This window comes from Panthera leo, chromosome E2 (assembly GCF_018350215.1).
Source record: "Panthera leo isolate Ple1 chromosome E2, P.leo_Ple1_pat1.1, whole genome shotgun sequence".
In the NCBI taxonomy this organism is placed as follows: Eukaryota; Metazoa; Chordata; class Mammalia; order Carnivora; family Felidae; genus Panthera; species Panthera leo.
In genome coordinates, this window is record NC_056693.1 from 13,489,697 (window position 1) to 13,509,554 (window position 19,858).

General features: G+C 45.6%; 1 protein-coding gene, 1 long non-coding RNA gene and 1 pseudogene across 4 annotated transcripts in view; 1 reads left to right on the forward strand and 2 right to left on the reverse strand.

Moving 5' to 3' along the window:
* Positions 1-2,147: 2,147 nt before the first annotated feature.
* Positions 2,148-9,389, reverse strand: LOC122207599. 2 transcript variants are annotated; one of them, XR_006196937.1, is made up of 3 exons: positions 9,312-9,389; positions 3,103-3,277; positions 2,148-2,970 (listed from the first exon to the last, which is right to left on the reverse strand). It is a non-coding gene; the product is annotated as an uncharacterized LOC122207599 (long non-coding RNA). The 2 variants fall into 2 exon arrangements; XR_006196936.1 differs by lacking the exon at positions 9,312-9,389 and adding an exon at positions 6,029-6,235.
* DMAC2 (distal membrane arm assembly component 2) overlaps positions 8,874-19,858 on the forward strand; it is a 57,305-nt gene continuing 46,320 nt past the window's right edge. For both annotated transcript variants that reach the window (XM_042917642.1, XM_042917641.1), the window contains exons 1-3: positions 8,874-9,111; positions 9,816-11,697; positions 13,066-13,231. The gene's annotated coding sequence lies outside the window, so the exon portion shown is untranslated. The remainder of the gene's footprint in view (positions 9,112-9,815; positions 11,698-13,065; positions 13,232-19,858) is intronic.
* On the reverse strand, positions 14,509-16,611 carry LOC122208915 (annotated as a pseudogene).

Sequence of the window (19,858 nt, forward strand, 5' to 3'; positions counted from 1 at the left end):
TTCCTGGGCTGTCTGTGGGGAAATCGGCCTCCCCCTCCCTGCAGTGCAGGAATGAGATGCCAGCGTCTCTTCAAGCGCGGGCGGTGAGGGAGCACAGGTGAGTCTGGGCTCTATTGAGGAGAGACCATCATTTCTGGAGGTAGGAGTGGTTAGATGATGGGCACACATGTGGTATGCTGCCCACTTAGCTCCTGTACCTGAGAGGTTTCCTTCCAATTCCTGAGAGGTTTCCCTCTTGAGAATCCAGCCTTTCCCTGCAACTATGGTCACTTCCCAGTTTAGTGCTTCCATGTAAGGCACCTCAATTCTGATCCCCAACCCAGTCCTACATCAGTTCTTTGTCTCCATCACACCTGGGCAGCGCTGTGTGCCCAGCTTTCTGATCCCCAGGTCCTCAGAGTGGTTATCGCCACCTCTGTCCCCACCAGTCTGTGCTATGGGACCAGACTCTCTGTTGTGATTATCAATCATCTGCCAGGACATGGCAGCTGCTGAGCAAAGGAGAGGATGCAGGGTGCTTGTTGGCCACTCTGTGTGCCTGCAAGTCCACTGTGGGCGAGTAACCAGGGAGATGACTGAACTTGCTGCTAATTTATTTATTTAAAAAGTTTTTAATATTTATTCTTGAGAGGGAGTGACAGATATAGCATGAGCAGGGAAGGGGTGGAGATAGAGGGAGGCACAGAATCCAGAGCAGCCTCCGGGTTCTGAGCTGTCAGCACAGAGCCCAATGCAGGGCTTGAACTCACAAACCGTGAGATCATGACCTGAGCCGTAGTCATGCACTTAACTGACTGAGCCACCCAGGTGCTTCAACTTGCTGCTAATTTAAATGTGGGTAGTGTTGCCCTGGGGATTTAATAAGGAATGCATGGGTGTTTTCTTATTTTCAAGGCACAGGCTTTTGAGTTTGGAATTAAAAGTTTCCCTTGGATGTCGCTGTCAACCCCAATCTCACCCGTTTGGGGCACAGATGGCAAATTCCACACCCTAGTGCACGTTAGGTATTGGGGCCAAGACACTGGCCCAGGGGACCCTCCGTGCACAGCTGCTGCAGAGAGATGTGTTCTCTGTTGGGCATAGTCCTGCTTCCTCCCTGGGCACCAGTGCCCAGCTCCACGGTGCCCTCCTGCCTCCCTGCAGGTCCCCACCCTCAGACACACCTACCCCAGGGATATCATGTGGATTATTTCCTCTGTTCTGCTGCTGCTGCCTGCCTGGAGCTGTCCAGGATCCTGTAGGTTCCCTAAGGGGTGTGTGTGTATATGTGTGTGTTGTGCGTGTGTGTGTGTGCGTGCGTGCGTGTGTGTGTGTTGTGTGTATGAGCAATTATTCAGACTCATTTAAAGTGGTATGGCTGTGCTTGCCAGGTGGAGAAGGCCCCAGAGAGAGGAGACAATGGAAACTGAGTGTGGTAGGCAGAAGTGTGATGCCCCAAGATGTCCACACCCTGGTCCCCAGCACCTGTGAACATGGGACTGGGCATAGCAATGGGGAATTCAGATTGTCAATGGGTGGGCCTTCAAATAGGGAGATTATACTGGGGGATCCCTATGGAGATATCTTTGTCAGGCTTCTAACCTAACAGTAAAATAAAAACAATAAGATTGAGGCACCTGTGTGGCTCAGTGAGTTAAGCATCCGACTCTTGGTTTCGGCTCAGGTCATGATCTCACGGTTCGTGGGTTCAAGCCCCATTTTGGGCTTTGTGCTGACAGTGTGGAGCCTGCTTGGGATTCTCTCTCTGTCTCTGCCCCTTCCCCTCTCTAAATAAATAAGTAAATAAATAAATAAATAGTTTTTAAAAGCCCACTAAGATTAACAAATTGTGTTGTTTTAAGCCACTAAGTTTGTGGTAATTTGTTACAGCTACAGTAGGAACTTAATCCCTTAGGAAGACTGGTTAGAATCGGTCACGTCCATGTTGGAAATGACGATGTGGACTCACGGTCAGTGTGGACAAGAAGGTGGTAGAGAAATAGGAGGAATATTGGGGCAGGTTGGGGGGCCTATGGAGGCTTTGCTAACAGGTTCCACAAAGCACAGGGAGGAGCAGAAGAATTCAGTAGTGACTCTCATGATTCTTGCTTCAGCAGCCAGGTGTAGGGAAAGACCTTTAATAGAAGAAGGAGATGTGTGCAGGCTGAGCCTGTGTGAAGACCAGAAGTGAACGTTTGAATTACATGTGCAGTTAAGGTGGCCAAGAGGGGCCGGGGGCACTGGTTCAGCTGGATCCCAGCTTCTGTGAGAGGCCAGAGGGGAGTGGGAGGAGAGGATCAGTCCGTCCAGCAGGACACGATCCGCACGGTGTTCTCCTGGGCTGGGAGGTCTCCAGACTAGGTGGGGATGGAGTTGAGTGGGCAGTGGGACAGCTGACAGAGCACACGGACCGGAGCGAGGTCCCACCTGCAACAGCCCCTTCCTGAGCCACAGCCTGGGACGCTGTTTCCTGGCCGCCCTGCTGGTGGCCAGCACGGTGCTATCCATTGAAGCTAAGGAGTCAGAGTCACCGGTCAGGTCACTATTAACCACTTGCATCCTTCCCTGTTCTTTGTTTCCTGTGTTCAACTGATATTTCTTGCATGTCTCTACTTTATGGGTCTGAGTAGAATAAAATAATCCAAACTACATTTTCTCCTGATTATCTTTTGTTTCCAATTCCTCATGCTTGAATATACTAAAAAACAAACAAAAACACAAATAAAAATCCACCATCAGCAGGGTACTGGCAGAAGCAGACACACCATTACTCAAAAGCCTAATCCTCCCTTCTCCCCTCAGACACCAGGTGTCCTCACACAACCACGAATAAGAACATAGATGTTGACATACGTCCGGGGTGATCTGTGAGAGCCTGGGAGTGTGCACCTGCCAGCACGCAGGTTCTGTCTCACGGCGTCCGTGGTAGCTCATCCTCAGAGACCCGTGACCAACCATGTTCTAGGAACCTTCAGGGTCCCCATGGGGGTCCTGTGCTGACAGAAAGGGAAAGGGAACAGGCCAATGCTGGAGCATAAGGAACATCCTCGGGTATCTCTGGTGACCAGCAAACCAGAAAACTCATTGGGTCCAGATGCAACACATGGACCTACAGGTACCCACCTGAGTCTCTGAGTCCAAGTGTAAGACGTTCTATCAGATAATACGGAATTCAGTCTGGGTTTCTGGGGACCTCACTGGCTTGGGTCACACGGAAGTATCATCTGGAGAAAAGAGTCACATTGGAAGTGGACTGTCAGCTGCCTTCTTTGTGACGATGACGCTCAGCTGGTCTCATCTGAAATTAAGTTTAAAGATTTGGATTTTCCTGTCAACTAATTCATTTCAACACTGAAAGAATGTATGAATTGTCCTATTTCTCCAACACTGAAGATTATGAGGAACATCCACTGTACTTCTTCAGCCAGAACTCTTATTTTTTATGTAAATTATCATTATTTTTACACTTTTCTTATAGCCCTTGCTCTCCTTGAAAGTATCCCCACTGACGCGTTTCCTGAGTCCAGCCATCAGAACTCCAGGACAAACCTCACAGGCCACATGCTAGAAAGTGCTGGAAAGGCATCCATCTCCAGCACCGCATATCCCCAAACACACTTGAAAAGTGCATCCACAATGCAAGGTCCTCACTGCTCCTTATCAAGATTTTGGCTTGTTCAACACACAGAGGGCAATGGCACCATTTTATGATATTGGGAACTGGGGTAGGTAGTATTTCAGGGAAAACTTGAGGGAAAGAGAAACACTCAGGAGCTTCATTTTGGACGTAAAATACTGAAATACCCATCAGACAGCTAAGCTCTCCTGGACACTTGCTCTAAGGGGTCCTTCCTTGCCCTGTCCATAAAGGTGGGCTCATTTCTCTCGGTCTCCCCCATTTGTTATTTCTCTAGTCTTTTGTTTCATTCTGAACATCATCTCGTCACTTGTCTTACTATTTTCCAAAGTCTTGAAACTTTACAAGCCCCTCATCGATTCCCTTGTAACCCCACAGCCCCTGTTACGTACTTTCATCTAGCCCTCATCAACCATACTGTAATCACGTGTTTCCATGTGTTAATGAAAACCTATTCTGATAGTCATTACTCATGTTGAGGCACACTTTATTGAGGCCGACTGCTACAATGGCTTTGCAGTAGGAGGGACAGATTGGACTCAACTCCAAATCAACAAGACTAAATGGGACTTATAGCCAAGGAGCAGGGTGGGGCAGTCAGCGGGTGGAAATTTACCAAGAAGGCAGAGTAATTCTTGCCAAGAAGACCTAACAGGGTTCTTACTGAAGATAGCGGGAGTGATCACGTACTACCTAGCAGATGCTGCTGGGGTGAGGAATTTGGTCAGAAAAGGAGGGTGCTCAGATATCACGGGGGGAGGATTATGGCTCAACGGCCTTCACAGGTTTCTTGAACAAACTGGACCTGAAGCCCAAGTCAGACCTCCTTAAGCAAATGGCTGAGACAGCCTGACTAAAGTCTGGTCCAGGAGAGAATCTTTGCTGCGAGTTTCCCTCTACCTTGTACAGTTCCCACGAAACCATGGTGTTCGGATAGAAAGACAGAAACAGACACAGAGAGAAAGGGATCGATTGATGCGTTGATAAAAATCTTTAAGGACTTATCAGAAAGATACAAGAGAGGTTGTAAAATTTATAGAGACTACCGCAAAAACTATGCCAATGTATTTTCACATATGGATTAAATGAACAATTATCAAAATAAATGTCAATCACCAAAACTTACCTCAAAACAAAAGTCTTAATATGAATAGAGCAATAACCATTAAAAAATTAAAACGTGAGCCGCTGATTTCCCTCGGTCAAAAAAACAGTACCAGGCCCTGATGGTCTTTATGGGTGAGAGTTAACAAACCTTCAAGTTAAAGATAACCTTCAGCAGACTCCTCCAAGAATAAAAAGTTTTACAAGAAGAATACTTCCTAGCCCAGTACATGAGGCTACTTGAATAGCTTCATACCAAAACCAGATAAGAAAACCATGGGCCAGCTTCACCTACAAATACACAGACAACGGGTGCCTGTGTGTCTCTGTCACTTTAGGGTCCAGCTCTTGCTTTCGGCTCAGGTCATGATCTCACAGTCCATGAGTTGGAGCCTTGCATCGGGTACTCTCTAGTCTTCTCTGTGCTGATAGCACAAAGCCTGCTTGGGATTCTTTCTCTCCCTTTCTCTCTGTCCCTCTGCTGCTTGCTCTCTCTCTATCTCAAAAATAAAATAAGCTTTATAAAAACTCACATAAAAAAATCAAAGTAAATGTTAGTAAACCAAATGCAGAGTTAATAATAACAGGAAACAAATAGATGAAAAATTATCATGATCAAGTAGAATTTATGTTTTTTAGTTTCTTTCTTTATTTTGAAAGAGAGAGAGAGGGACTGACAGAGATAGAGAAGGAAGGAGGGAGCTAGAGAGATTCTGAAGCAGGCTCCACACTGTCAGCAGAGAGCCCAATGCGGGACTTGAACTCATCAACCATGAGATCATGACCTGAGACAAAGTAGGATGCTTAACTGACTTAGGCACTCAGGCACCCCTTTTTCTTGTTTTCATATTGACTATTGGATATGCCCAAAATAATTGCTTATATCATCTGTGCAGGGAATGAAAGCAACAATTATTTTTAAAAATAACTCCAGGGGCACCTGGGTGGCTCAGTCGGCTGAGCGTCTGACTTCGGCTGAGGTCATGATCTCACGGTTCGTGAGTTTGAGCCCCATGTCGGGCTCTGTGCTGTCAGCTCAGAGCCTGGAGCCTGCTTCGAGTTCTGTGTCTCCCTCTTTTCTCTCTGCCCCTCCCTGCCCTTGCTCACACTCTGCTGCCTCTCTCTCTCAAAAATAAATAAACATTTAAAAAGTTTTTTTAAACGCCAAAACCCCCACAGAACTCCCTATGAGTCTTTACCCAGCTCAAGGAAGAAGAGAACCAGCACCTCACACACCATGGATGCTGTCACCAGTCCCCCTGCCAGCCCAACCCACCCCCCGCCATATTCTGCAAAATATTCCCCTACCTTTACACGTCTTCTTTTTCAACAACATGCTGTAACCTTAAAAACCATACATTTCATATTGAGCGTTGTTGACCTTCACAAAAATGAAATTACACTGAATTTCATGCCACTTGCTTTGTTCAGGAAAAATTCCCAGGATTCACTCCCACAGGTGTGCCTGGATGGCAATGGTCTCTGCATCTCCCATCGTGAGAACTTATCACATTTTCTTTCACTGATTCGTAACTGGTGAACATTTGGGATGTTTTGCTTTTGCTCATATGTTATACAAACACTGCCACTATGAATGTTCCTCCCCGTTCACGTCTGCTATGACACCACACAACTTCCTATGGGTGACATCTACAAGCTTTTCTGTTGGTTTGTTTTTCTTTATTGCAAGGATCTTTATATATTGTGGATGGCATGCTTTGCCAACTATGTGTGCTGCACATCTGTTTCGTATAGTATCCTTTCTAAAGAGACATTAAGTGTAATATAGAACTCATATTTTTACCATTACATTGGTTGTTCCTCTACCTAATTTAGAATAATTTCCCAAGGCTGTGTGTGTGTGTGTGTGTGTGTGTGTGTGTGTGTGTGTGTGTGATCAATTTTTCAGACTCATTTATAAAAACTGCCTTCTTTCCCCCACTTTATCTGTCAGGCCACCTCCCTTATGAAGTGTCGATGTGTGTGTAGGATGGTGGCCGATGCCATATTCAGGTCCCCAGCGGAGCCACAGCACCAGTTTTCTATAGTGTGGCTCGGTGATCCATCTTGATATCTATCTAGTAGGGCCGTTGCCACCTTGTTACACTTCTTCGGGGCCCTTTGTTAAGCTCTTTAATTTTAGAATTCCCTTGTCCAGTGGAAAGAAAACAATGACAGTTTTTACTGGGAAGTTCGTAATTGTCCAGATAATTTGGGGAGAACAGCTATTCCACCAAGCGGAGTCTTCCCGATCCTGACACTCCCTGGTATCTCTTTCCTTTCTGTTGGTGATTTGTCCTCTGTTAGTTATTGCCACTTAACAGCAAACTTTCATGTTCAGTCAAGTTTTAGGTGGTAAATAAATTAAGGCCTTGCTTACAAAGCTCTTTGTTTATTCTCCGGTTGCTGCTATAAATATTATTTAAATGACACTTGCTCTTATAAAGCAATGTCATTCAGCCACACATATGAATCTCCTGTCAGGCATTCTTGGGAAACTACAGGACTGATTCTGAGAACTTCTCAGATGTGAATTATGACATCGTTTCTGCACTTTTCCTTCTCAGACCTTTTCTTTTATGTGTCTGGCTCGGCGTGCTCAAGGACCCCATACGCACCCTTACAAGTAAGTGTTGGCAGCCCACCCGAGCCTGGCTGCCTGACCTTAAAATTACGTTTGCTCTACCATTTTGTACACACGCTTTATCAGTTTAAGAAAGTTTCATTTTATTTCTGTTGACGGGTTTCTGTCACCAAATGTAGCTGAATTTTACATAGAGTTTTTTTTAATGTATCTTTCAAAAAGTCACATAATTTTCCTTCTTTCAACCATTAAAGCTGTGAATTACACTGATTTTCTCCTGTTAACCTAACTGCATTCCTGGACTAAACCTCACATTCACGCACGTGATCTTTTCCATTCACTGCTGGACTGTGGTTCCTATTTCTGTAGGAGGTTTGTGTATGCTGCTCTTGGCCTGTAATTTTTCCTTTCCGTATTTTTTCTGGTTTGAGGGTCAAGGTTATTCTAGTCTCACGGTAAGAGCTGGGAATGTGTTCGCTCTTTCTCTCAAGAGTATGCGTAAGGTTAGAATAAGGTCACAAATGTGTAAAATCTCCCCATTGAAATGATGGAAATTTCAAAATGGTAACTCAAGTGGTGCCTGAGGGGCTCAGTCAGTTGAGCGTCTGACTCTTGATCTCAGCTCAGGTCATGATCTGGCACTTTGTGAGTTGTAGCCCAGCACCGGCTCTGACGCTGACGGTGAGGAGCCTGCTTGGGATTCTGCCTCTCCTTTTCTCGGCCCCTGCCCTGCTTGGGCATGTGCTCTCTCTTTCTCTCTCAAAACAAATAAATAAACATAAGAAAATAGTAACTCAAGTTCGTATTAGGTTGGTTATTAGGACTACTGTCATGCTTTTCTTCTGGCTATTTTTTATTCCTTGCTCCTTTTTTCTGCTTTTAAGCATCTTAACATTTAAAATTTCCCCACAGGCTCCCCTGGGTTGCATCCTGTGTGTTCTCTGTAAAGTATTTTTCTGTCAGTTATACATATTGTGACACTGCCATTGTAGTTTCTCATTAGGCAGGAGTTTTACAAACACATGGTTTCCATTCAGGGAGTTGTTTTCAGCTTATACTTTTCATTCTGTTCTCTGACTACCGACCACAGGGTTTATAGAGCCTTCCATGTCTGTGCGTTGATGAAAATTTGCAGTCTTGGCCCAGTATGTGGCAAATATTCATACAGTTGCCATTTGTGCTTGAAAAAAATTTTTTACCACATTTTGTATATACATACACCAAGCTTCTTACGTTGCTCCAATATTCTCTATCCTTCCTGCTAGATGAGCTTCCCATCTAGCTTGCCCTCTCATTTCTGAGAGGCATATGCTCATGTCTTCTACCTAAAGAGTGAATTCCAAGTGGCTTTTTAAAGACAGGGAAGAGGGGCGCCTGGGTAGCTGAGTCGGTTGAGCGTCCGACTTTGGCTCAGGTCATGATCTCACAGCTTGTCAGCCTGAGCCCCGCGTCGGGCACTGTGCTGACAACTCAGAGCCTGGAGCCTGCTTTGGATTCTGTGTCTCCCTCTCTCTCTGCCCCTAAACAACTCCCATTCTGTCTCCGTCTCTCTCAAAAATAAATAAACATTAAAAAAAAATTAAAGACAGGGAAGAAAGAAAGAAAAAAAGAAAGAAAAAGAAAGACAAGAATTGACCTCATACATGTCTCCCAAAAAGCCTGCAAAAATTGTATTGGGAATGAAACCCATCAAGAGTTACCAAATTACTTTTTCCTACAACAGCATGTGAATACAGGTCTGCTTTCTTCCTCCGCTGAGACCCTGCCCAGCAGATGAAATGAAGGAGATTCCTAGAACAACAGTGAGGTACGTAAAAAAAGACTTCAGAGGCTTTTCAAAGCCTGCTGCAAAAAATACTTAGCTTATGACCCATTTCTGTAAAATAAGAACATGAAACTATGTTACGGACTATTGATGAATACAAACATATATAAAAAGGATGGGTGAAATCGCTGTAAAAACTTTCCTACATAGGATGAGACCCTCACCCACCAGCAAGTCGTTACCTCTGGCAAAGGAGGACAGCAAGGGAGAAGGCGCTGGTGTCCGATATGATGCAGCTTGTTGCCTTTTGTTTGGCAAAGGAGACCGGAGGCCAAATTCTAGAACGTTCATATCTGTTAAATCTTGGAGGAAACCGAACGGCTCACTGCACTATTTCGTCTACGTTTACTAGCTGGCATTCCACTGGAGACTTCAGCTTTCTTTGTCACCGTTTCTTTGTTGAAATCTAGAAAGCCTTGTTGATTTAAACACCTGACAATCTGGGGCGCCTGGGGGGCTCTGTAGGTGAGTGTCCGACTTGAGCTGAGGTCAGGATCTCACTGTTTGTGAGTTTCAGCTCCACATTGTGCTCTCTGCTATCAGCCCAGAGCCCACCCCACATCCTCTGCCGGCCCCTCCCTGGCGCTCGCTCTCTCTCTCTCTCTCTCTCTCTCTCTCTCTCAAAAGTAAATAAACATTGAAAAAAATATCTCGCGACAGAACCCAACAATCTGTTTCTGTTTTAGAGATCGACGGAAGGCTAAATCTAATGTTTACATTAGGCTGAAATGTTTTCATCTGTGTCAACGTGGCCCTCCCATTTGAAGATCGGAAAAACAGCCACGCATCCACCACGTTCGGTGATCAACACTTACCTACAACCCTGATCGACAGTTACCTATGCCTTCTCCTTGCTTTGAAACTAAAAAAAGTGTTCTCCTCTGGTTGATTGCCCTCACAACCTTGAAGTGTCTAGATGGGACTCTCTATGTTGAACGAGTTCTAGACAGCTCCAGAGCAGAGAGACAGGGCTTCCTCCTCTCCAGACCTCAGAACACGAAAGCACAAACAACACTCCAAACCCCATCCATGATCAATCTGCATCACTGTGATGGAATCCATTGCTGTTCTGCTCCACCTTGGGTGAGCAGTGTCGTGAACCTTGAACACGACAGAACCTTGCCTTCTAGGGGGGGTTACAGGGACCACAAAGGACATGTTTTCAAACCTCCCACTAAGAGCAGACCGGCCAACCGGGAGAATTTTGTCCTCTTCACAGAAAGAACCCCAAATCCTGCCTTTCCATCAGTGTAACCACGGTCACCAAAACCCCCTTGTAAAAAAATCCCTACATATAACTATCTAGGCCAGCAACGACCAGGGGAAACAATTCACTTTCTGTGTTTTTTGTTTTTTGTTTTTTGTTTTCTTGCCTCCGCCAAATGGCTGCTGGCACACGTGGGACAAGCTCATTGGCTCCTGTGTGTAGGAGCGGGACGTCAGAGAGTGACTGGTTCCAGAAAGTATAAAAGGCTGGCTCTCTAAGCTCTCTTCGGTCTTTTGGCCCGAAGCGAACGAGTGCAAACCTCCTGTGCCCTCTACCAACTCCAACATGTTCAATATCAAACCTTGGGTCGTGGAATTCACACTGGAAATGATATCTAACATTGTCATGCATAAGATAACAATGTCTATGCCAAACTTGTACATGACGTGTGTTGAGAACCAACAAAAATTCACGGACTGGTTAAAAAAGATGTGCCACTTTCTGTTGAAGAAGACCGTTGTTTACATCCTGAGCAATCTTGCTTCCATTGTACACAATCTGATGGTCAAAAAATTCTTTACAAATATACGACATTATTTTCGAGACGACAAGATGTTTCCTAAACCCACAGAAGTGGTTGTGCTTTAGCTGCTGTTATACGTGTGCATTCCAGGCTCTCTGGGGAAATACTTGTCATCTGGAAGAGAGCAAACTACTTTACCAGCTTATCTACACTGAGTGGACCATATATGTATTCTCAGCTCTCTCCGTGAGTCATCACTTGTGTTTCAAATGAGAAATTCTAAAAGGAATTACAAAATTACGATTATAAAATTATAGCAGACTCACAAATAAGACCGGCTCACAACTGTTCACTGAAACATTGAAACTGAATCACTAATGTTAAGAATCTTTAGCAAGGAGCTCAGAGACCGCTGTAAAGATGGTCCTGTATATGTCCCCACCTGGATGCAACGTGACATTGTAGCCTGTGCCAACCACAAATGGGACATTCTGCGGCACTTCTCGGAAGAAAGCTAGCTTGCTTCCTTCTGCTGAAGGAGGCATAATTCTTTCAAAAACACTTAAACAAGCTTCGGGTTTTCCCTTGATAAACTCTTTCTCCTCCCAGCTCTGAGCTGTTTCTGGTCCTGTAGAATCTGTGTCTCCTAGCTGCCAATCTCTCAAACTTCAGATGAACTTTTCTTTTGCTTTGCAGCCTCGGTTCTTTCTGATTTGGCACACTGGACAAATAAACTTCTTATCAACACATGGGGTGTCTGAAGCCTTCGTGCGCCGCTTCTAGCCTGACTTCTTTCTCTTGTGTGGCTCAGGGTCTGTGGCCAGGACCCAAAAAGGAGGTAGGAAAAATCTCAGTGATACCAAGGAGAGCTCGTGGTTGTGGGGGTAGGGTGGAAAAGGGAGGGTGTGAAGCCTGGATGAGAATTGCTGAATGGAGGTGGGGTGGGGGTGGTTTCCAAAGCTGAACCTCTGTGGTGAGTGTCCCAAGAGGTCTTTGGGGATGTCTCATCTCTCCAACAGAAGATCAAGGTGAGAGGAGTTCAAACAAGGTGCTGATTGAAGGCACCTTGACCAGCTTCAGGGCATTTGCCCAAATTTGGCCAGAGGAGAGCCAGGTGCCTTGAAGTCTGAGCTAGGGGAAGGTTTAGGGCCCCCAGAACTCATGTTCCAGGGGACTCATTCTCAGGTGGGGTGGTGGTGGTAGTGGAGAAACTCTGAAGGTTCCCACACAGCCCCCCTCGGGTCAAGAGAGACCCTGTGGAGGAGGAAAGGCAAGGAACAACCCTTTCTGGGGAAACCCGGGGGTCCTGGGGCTGACCTGGGGATGTGGAGCCTGCACTGCACTGGGGCTTCAGGCTCCTCATTGCAAGCAGAGCTTGGAAATAGCAGGGTCCAGCTCACCCCTCTCAATCCCAGGTCCCTCAACAAATAGGCAGACAGGGGACTGGGCCGTCCTAGGCATCTATCTGCTCCCTTGGAGACCCCACCCACTCGTCTTCACACATGCTGTGCACCCTGTCAGGCAGCTGTGAGAGCTGCTGCCCCTGCTCCTGATGGTCAAAAGCCTTCCCCCCCGCCCCGAAAACGGAGTGGGAGTTTCCTCCAAATTAACAGACTTACCGTATAATGTTGCAGTCTCCCTTCTGATTTTATACCCATAAGAATTGAAAGCAAGTTTGGAAGAGACCCTTGCACATCCCCGTTCATTGCTGTGCAATTCCCAGGACTCAGGAGGTAGAAGCAGCCCAAGGTGCACAGACAGAGGAGTGGGTGAAGAAAGGGGCTTGTGTCCACACTGCAGTGTTGTCCAGTCTTCGACAAGAAGGTCATTCTGGACTCGCTGCTAAGTGATCTAAGCACGTCACAGAAAGAAAACTAGCCTAAGATTCCACTTATGTGAGGAATGTAAACTAGTCAAATGTGTCAAATCAGAGAGAACTGTGCTTCCAGTCAGGGTGGGGAGGAGGGAACACGGAGCTGTGGATGTAGATTTTCAGTCACAAAATGAACTCGTGCTAGAGACGTGCTGTGCAACACTGAGAATCTATATACCGCCAGTGACCTATCCACTGGTTAAGGATTGATGGTAGTAAAGTCAATGTTGTGTGTTTTTTACTATCAGTTGGAATCGATTTCTTTCTTATTTTTACACTTGATCATAAGAACATGTATTTCTGTCATGTTTGAAAATTACATTTTCAAAACAGCTAGAAATTTCAGAAGACGAAGGTGAAAAAGGAACGAAGTAACTCCCAGTGTCCTTCCATTTCAAAAATCGTCTGACATCTGAGCCAGAGGACTCTGCGTCTATCAGTGACTTCCTCTTCATGTGTCTCAGAACGAGTTCAACATGCTTTACACGATCCATTACATGTAAGACCGTTTCCAATAGCTTCTACCGTAAATCAAGAAATCCATTTATTCAAGTTTACTTACGGAGTATTAATCACACAGAAAATTTTAACAACCTCGTTTTCAAAAACAAAATCCTTGACGCTACATGGCATTCCAATACATAATGATGTGGTTTCAAAGACTGAAAAGCATTAGGAGCGTATAATTGAAATTCGAGCACTTAGACATTAAAAATCGTAATACACAGAATTCTCTGTATCAAGTATTCCAGAAAAATAAATCAGAATATAAACAGTATATAATCTCCTCTGGATTCCTCTTCCCCTTGAGTGACATGATATAACATAGAAATTTGTTTCAAAATACTTGTATGTACTTAATATCCCGTCAAAAACATGTCATTTAAAAAACCTGAAAAATGAGACCAAGAGAACTATGGGCAGAATGCACAAGAACAAAACCTCATGAGTTTCTAATTTCTAATGACTTCTATTCCTAATGATTTCTAAAAGCTGTCTTCCTAATTTCCAAAGCAAATTTACACAAAAGAGAAAAATAAGCACTCGGCTATACAAGCTTTACAGCCTTTTTTTCACAGAGTGTGGCTCTTCTGCCAAAATTCAGCCATCAATATACAACCTCATTTCCTTTCTAAAGTGAGTGAGAACATATTCTACCTTAAATGGGACATCGAAGCAAATTTCCAAGAATGAAAATAGCACTCAAAAGTCTTAATTTCACGATTCAAATATCAACAAAAGCAACAATTCCCCAAATCATGAAAGAAGGATGAAGTAACTACATAGGAAAAAGTGCACATTTAAGTCTTCTTAATATTACATAACAAAAACAGGTGTATTTATAACTTCAGTCTTCAGATGGCATACTTCACGAAATCATTATTCATTGAAAATAGACAAATGTTTACAAAGACCATTTAACTTAAATTTCATGGTTGCTTATTAAATGGTTGACCTGTACAGGAACATAAGAGTCCTGTCAAGATAGGTAATAAACTATAAATATAAACTATACCACAATGTTAAAAACTTCATAGTGCTCTATGGGAAAATCAATAAAGATAACATAATCTTTCTGGGGAAAAGTATTTAGCTTTACAAATAAATTCAAAATGTACATTTTACATATGAATTGCAAAATACATGTAAACCTTGTATTGCCACATAATCTTTGATTTTGTGGAAAACCATAAAAATGATGTACGTTTTCAATATATGGACATCAAAACTACACGGTTCACTTTTTTTCTTTTTTTCTTTTTTTTTTTCGTTTTTACTTTTTCCTTTTCTGGCAACTTTGGATGCACTTTTCTGTTTTGGTTCCCAAAGGGGATTTTCCACAAATCCCAAAGCTGCACCTCTGTCCAGCTTGCCGGCCATTTTCTTGTCTCTTATTTCCCTGACTCTGTTCACGGATACCCTGATTCTTTCCAGTTCCTGCTTTACTGGATGTTCGTAGAATAAAAACTCCCTGAGTTGCCAAATCAACCCCAAACGCTGAATTGCATGTGTAAGCAGAAGCGAAATCCACTTTTGCTTGTTGGAGGGGGCCCAACCTCTGCAACAACTGGTTTCTAGAAACAGACATCATGGTCTTCAGCATCGCATCCACACACCAATGGAATTCTCAAATGTGGATAAATACTCATGAATTTCCACTGGCTAGTCTTCCTCAATTTCTCCCCTGCCATTGTGACCACCTTGTTGGCCTTCAACTCCTGTCTCCGGGAGATGAAGTGTGATAGATTTCTTTAAGGGAGAAACTGGGGTGAAGAAGCCTGGGGCCCTTGAGAACTTCCTGCCTTCAAAGAAAAAGCTCGGGGTGTGACAAGTACACAGGGTCCGTGGTGAGCTTTGTTTCCTGTTCCCCGTCAGCCTGTTTCCACCCCAGATGGTTGCTCGAGGGGTCTCTGAGCCCCTCAAGAGTCCACAGTGGGGAGGATGCTCAAAGCTCCAATGACTCTCCAGAGTTGAGGGGCGAAGGTGGGAGGGGAAGGGCCGGGCAGGGAAGGAAAGAGGGGTAGAGGAGGTAGCAGTGTGGAAGGGGGAGCAGATCAACACATTCAAGAGAGCTGAAGAGCCTAAGATGTGCCTTCAACATAAAAAAGGAAGGAGGGGAGAAGATGGCGACGCCCTGGAGCACGAGACTCTTGATCTGCAGTCATGAGGGCAAGCCCGACATAGAACTTACTTTAAAAAAATTAGCATGAGACTTTTAAAAATTATCCATAAAACAAGGGAAACTGATGAGAAGGCAGACACTTTAGAGGAGCAAGTTGGGGAGCTCCTAAGTCAGGTTGTCTCTGTGTCTGTTGAAGTTCGCCTTATGTTTAAGGAAACCTTTGCCTTTGGGGTGGCTGGGTGGCCCAATCAGTTGAGCATCTGACTGCAGATCTGGTCGTGATCTCACGGTCTGGTCCGTGGGTTTGAGCCCCTCCTCGGGCACGCTGCTGTCAGCGCAGTGCAGAGCCTGCTTCGCATCTTCTGTCCCCCACTCTCTGCCTCTCCCCTACTCCCACTCTCTCACTCAAAAATAAATAAACATTTAAAAAATAAAGACTACCTATGCCTCAGTATTAAGAAGATAAGCGAAAGAAAAATAGGAAGAAAGAGAGAAAGGGAAGGAGAGAGAGAAAAATAAAACCTCTGCCTTTTCTGAAGATATTCAGCCGCACTGGCGCCCTAAAGGTGAAGCATGTAGCTGGCAGCAGCACAGCAGAGAGGAGGAGAGTCTCTTGTCTCTCGTCCAGAGATGGCTAAAACGAAGAGATCATGTTTCAAAATTCTAAAAATGTCTCTTGATCCCTTTCTCCCACTCATAAGCTCCAGCATAGGGCATAGTGGAAATCCCCTCAGAGCACGTGGGAGCTTGAAAGTCGCAGGAAATGGTTTTAGAGCAACTGTTTCTTGGGAAATCACCCATCCTTACCCCAGAGAGCCAGATGGGGCTCTTTAGACTGCCATCATTCTGGAGTCAAGGGTACCTTTGGGAATCACATTAAGAGACTGGATTTCTTCCCACAGTTTTTGGCGCTCATGCAGCCCTGAGCCGAGGGACCCACAATGGGCTCGGCAGCCCTGGGCTTCTTGAACTGACCTTCCCTTTATCGAGGAGTCTTTGCCTCTGGGGTCCACGGAGCCCTGGCATTCCTGCAGCTGGTAGCCTGAGACACCTTCCTGTTGGGGGCTGCCCTCCCAGGGACACGTGGGCAGGGATGCAGGGACGTGATGAATCTGAAGTCCCAGAGGAAGGAGCCTGACTCAGGACAGACCACGGAGGGGACAGGGTGTGAGGGGAACAACCACCCAGTGGGAACATCTCTCCTGAGGCTCACCAGGGGATGGGCAGCCTGCATTGTTCTGGCTCTTTTGCCTCATCGTTCAAAAGGAGACATTTAACCATCAGAGCAGAGATATCATTTTGATGTGGATGACCTACCACCCCAGGGACATCTGAACTTGTCACGCAGCCCCACTGTAGCTCGAATAAGGCAATTATTGTTCTAGCCCTGATATTCACACTGTGAGCACAACCAGTTCTGGCTCCCTCCTGTCGGATGTTCTTTCCTGTACTGGTGACCACACTGGATGTTGCCATGATAAGTCCTTTGTGCTGTGTGTTCTGTCTCAGAGTGTTCCCAGGAAAGCCCTGGCTTCTCTGTCAGGCACTACGCAGGGGAGATCTCTCTGGAACAGCACCAGCTCCCCTGGACGGAACCCCAATCATCTCTGCCCAACATGCTCGGAGGCTACTTAGTGATTTTTCACTTCCCTTTTAAAAAATGGGGAACTCAGTTGCTTTCTTCCCCATCACCAGGACACACAAACCCTTTCCCTTCCCTGTCTGGGTAATATCTTCCTAATGCCTATCTTTAGTGTAGATGTTTCTCTATGTCTTTAATGCTATTCCTATTTGACCAGAATAATTATGATCACCCAGGCCCCCACCTTGGACTGTGGAATCAAGAATGTGTATCTGAAGTACATTAGGGCTGGAGAACATTCTTGCAGTGACCTGGGCGGAGAGGGTGAAGGGGTGGAGACGCTTAGAGACCTATGAGGACACAGAATACAAAACACTAAACTCCTCCTCCCATCTTTCCAGATTACTCTGTGGTGCTGCCGCCCTCTGGTGCCTACAGTAGGTAGTGCGGCCCTCGGTTGCCTCATTCCTGTCTGTCCCAAAGGAGCCCATCAATCTGTGGTCAGTCTTTGGGGCAGAACAGCTACAAAAATGGCAGGACCCAATGTAAAGTGAAAATGCACGGCTCCTTGGTCAAAGTAATTGAGAATTTCAAGATGTCAGAAGCACACAATGATGCCTAGCACAAGCTAAAATTTTTTTTCTGTTAATCTCTGCACCCAACATGGGGCTCGAACTCATAATCCCAAATTCAATAGTCACATGTTCTTCGAAGTGACACACCCCGGCGCCCAGCGCAGGGCGCTTGTAAATCACTGCAGGATTGCACAGATTGCAGCCGGTGAGGCCAGCCCTGCCTTACTGGACCAATGCCTGTATTCATCCTCCATGTGAATATCACAGCAACTCAAGCCATACAAAATTTACAGAAATGGGGAGCCCGGAGAGTATCTGTCTTTTCATCTCTAATGAGACGATTTTCTCTCTTTTAAAAATTTCACCCGCCATTTTGCTCTGGCCGAATCAATGACCCAACTGGAGGTGATCCTAGCTTTGAAAATAAAAAATGAATGAAACACACTGATTATATAAAAAGCCTCTCTAGCCACCCAAACCCTGCACCTCGTGTACTTCTTCGTGTCCGACAGACTAGACCAGTTATAGGATCAGGGCAGCTTCATGGGAAAGCACCTCCAAGCTGCGGTGACCTCCCACGTGCGCAGACTGGCATGTCCCATCTGACCACACCTTGCGGTGGTCATGGGGTTCGGGGAGAAACGGTGCGGACTGTGCCCGGTCAGGGCTCTGTGGTAGGAATTCAGAAATAATCCAGAGCTTCCTGATCCATGTCAATGCTCCTGCACAGAGGACAGGAGCTGAGGGTTCTGGTGGTGGTCCGGATTGAGCCACAAGGGGGCGCACAGATCTCGCTCAGACCCCACACCTGCCCATCAGGAGTCTGCTCACATGTAGGTATAGCCCACCCCACCTGTCCCCCCCCCACAGAGTCCAGAGGTCGACAGGTGAAAAGGCGCCCTCCTTTATTTTTTTTTTTATTTTTTTAAGCTTTTTAAATTTACATCCAAGTTAGTTAGCATATGTGCTATAATGATTTCAGGAATAGATGCCAGTGATTCATCCTCTATGAACACCCAGTGCTCATCCCAACAAGTGTCCTCCCTGATGCCCCTTACCCGTTTAGCCCATCTCCCTCCCTCCAACACCCCGCCAATAACCCTCAGTCTGTTCTCTGTATTTAAGAGTCTCTTATGTTTTGCCCCCTCCTTGTTTTTATATTATTCTTATTTCCCTTCCCTTATGTTCATCTGTCTTGTATCTTAAATTCCTCATATGAGTGAAGTCGCATGATATTTTTCTTTCTCTGACTGGCTAATTTCGCTTAGCATAATACTGTCTAGTTCCAACGATGTAGTTGCACATGGCAAGATTTCATTCTCTTTCATTGCTGAGTAATACTCCATTGAATATATATACCACAACTACTTTATCCAGTCATCCGTCGGTGGACATTTGGGCTCTTTCTATACTTTGGCTATTGTTGATAGTGCTGTTATAAACATTGGGGTGCATGTGCGCCTTCGAATCAGCACACCTGTATCCAAAAGGCCCCCTCCTTTAATGACGGAGCATCAGAGGCTCCTGTGGTTCCAAGAGGGGTCCGGAGTTGGAGGACAGGATGCTGTCAGCTCGCAGGTGGTGGGAACCAGACCCCAACACTGGCCAGCCCCCAACTAAGTTAACTAGGTCCATTTTAGGGGCATCATAGTTAAGGAATGATGCCAAGGTATATGATTCTGAAGATAAAGAGGAATTCCTATTATATCATGTTCTTCTTAACAAGATATTTCTTCCAAATGAAGGTATGACTTTGATTCATGGCTAACATGCCTCTCAGGATGCTGAGAACATCAGAGGACGTGTCTAATGACATCACATGTCGATTTGCGGTCATGTATGTTTTTGCATCCCAATGTCTACAGAATTTCCCTCAGCCAACCTGGCAATATAACCCAGTGGTGTCCTGATTTGTGGTTATACCCTTGGCAAAAACCAGTCTTCCAGCTGCTGAGCCACGGGCAGCCATAAGTTCTTCCCCTCTAAATATGCCTCCTTCTGGACCTGAATGTGCCCTTTGTCCAAGCTGAGCCCTCCTGTCTCCTGTCCAGGGCCCTGTTTGCTCTTCCAGCAGCAAGAACCATCCACCAGAGGGCACTCACGCTCCTGCCTGAACTCCTGCTGACCATTTCCATCTCCTGACCAATGCAGGTGTTTTCACTGCCACAACACCCAACCCTCAAATACACTTTAGATTTGCTCATGGTGAAGTTCCTGGACGGCAGTCAGGGACCCTGGAGAAGAACCTTACGGTGGCAGATGTGACACAGTGGACTTGTAACCAGAAGCAACCCCAGGCCCACGGCGTTGGAGAGGGGTTGGTGCCAGGGACAGTGGCTGGACACT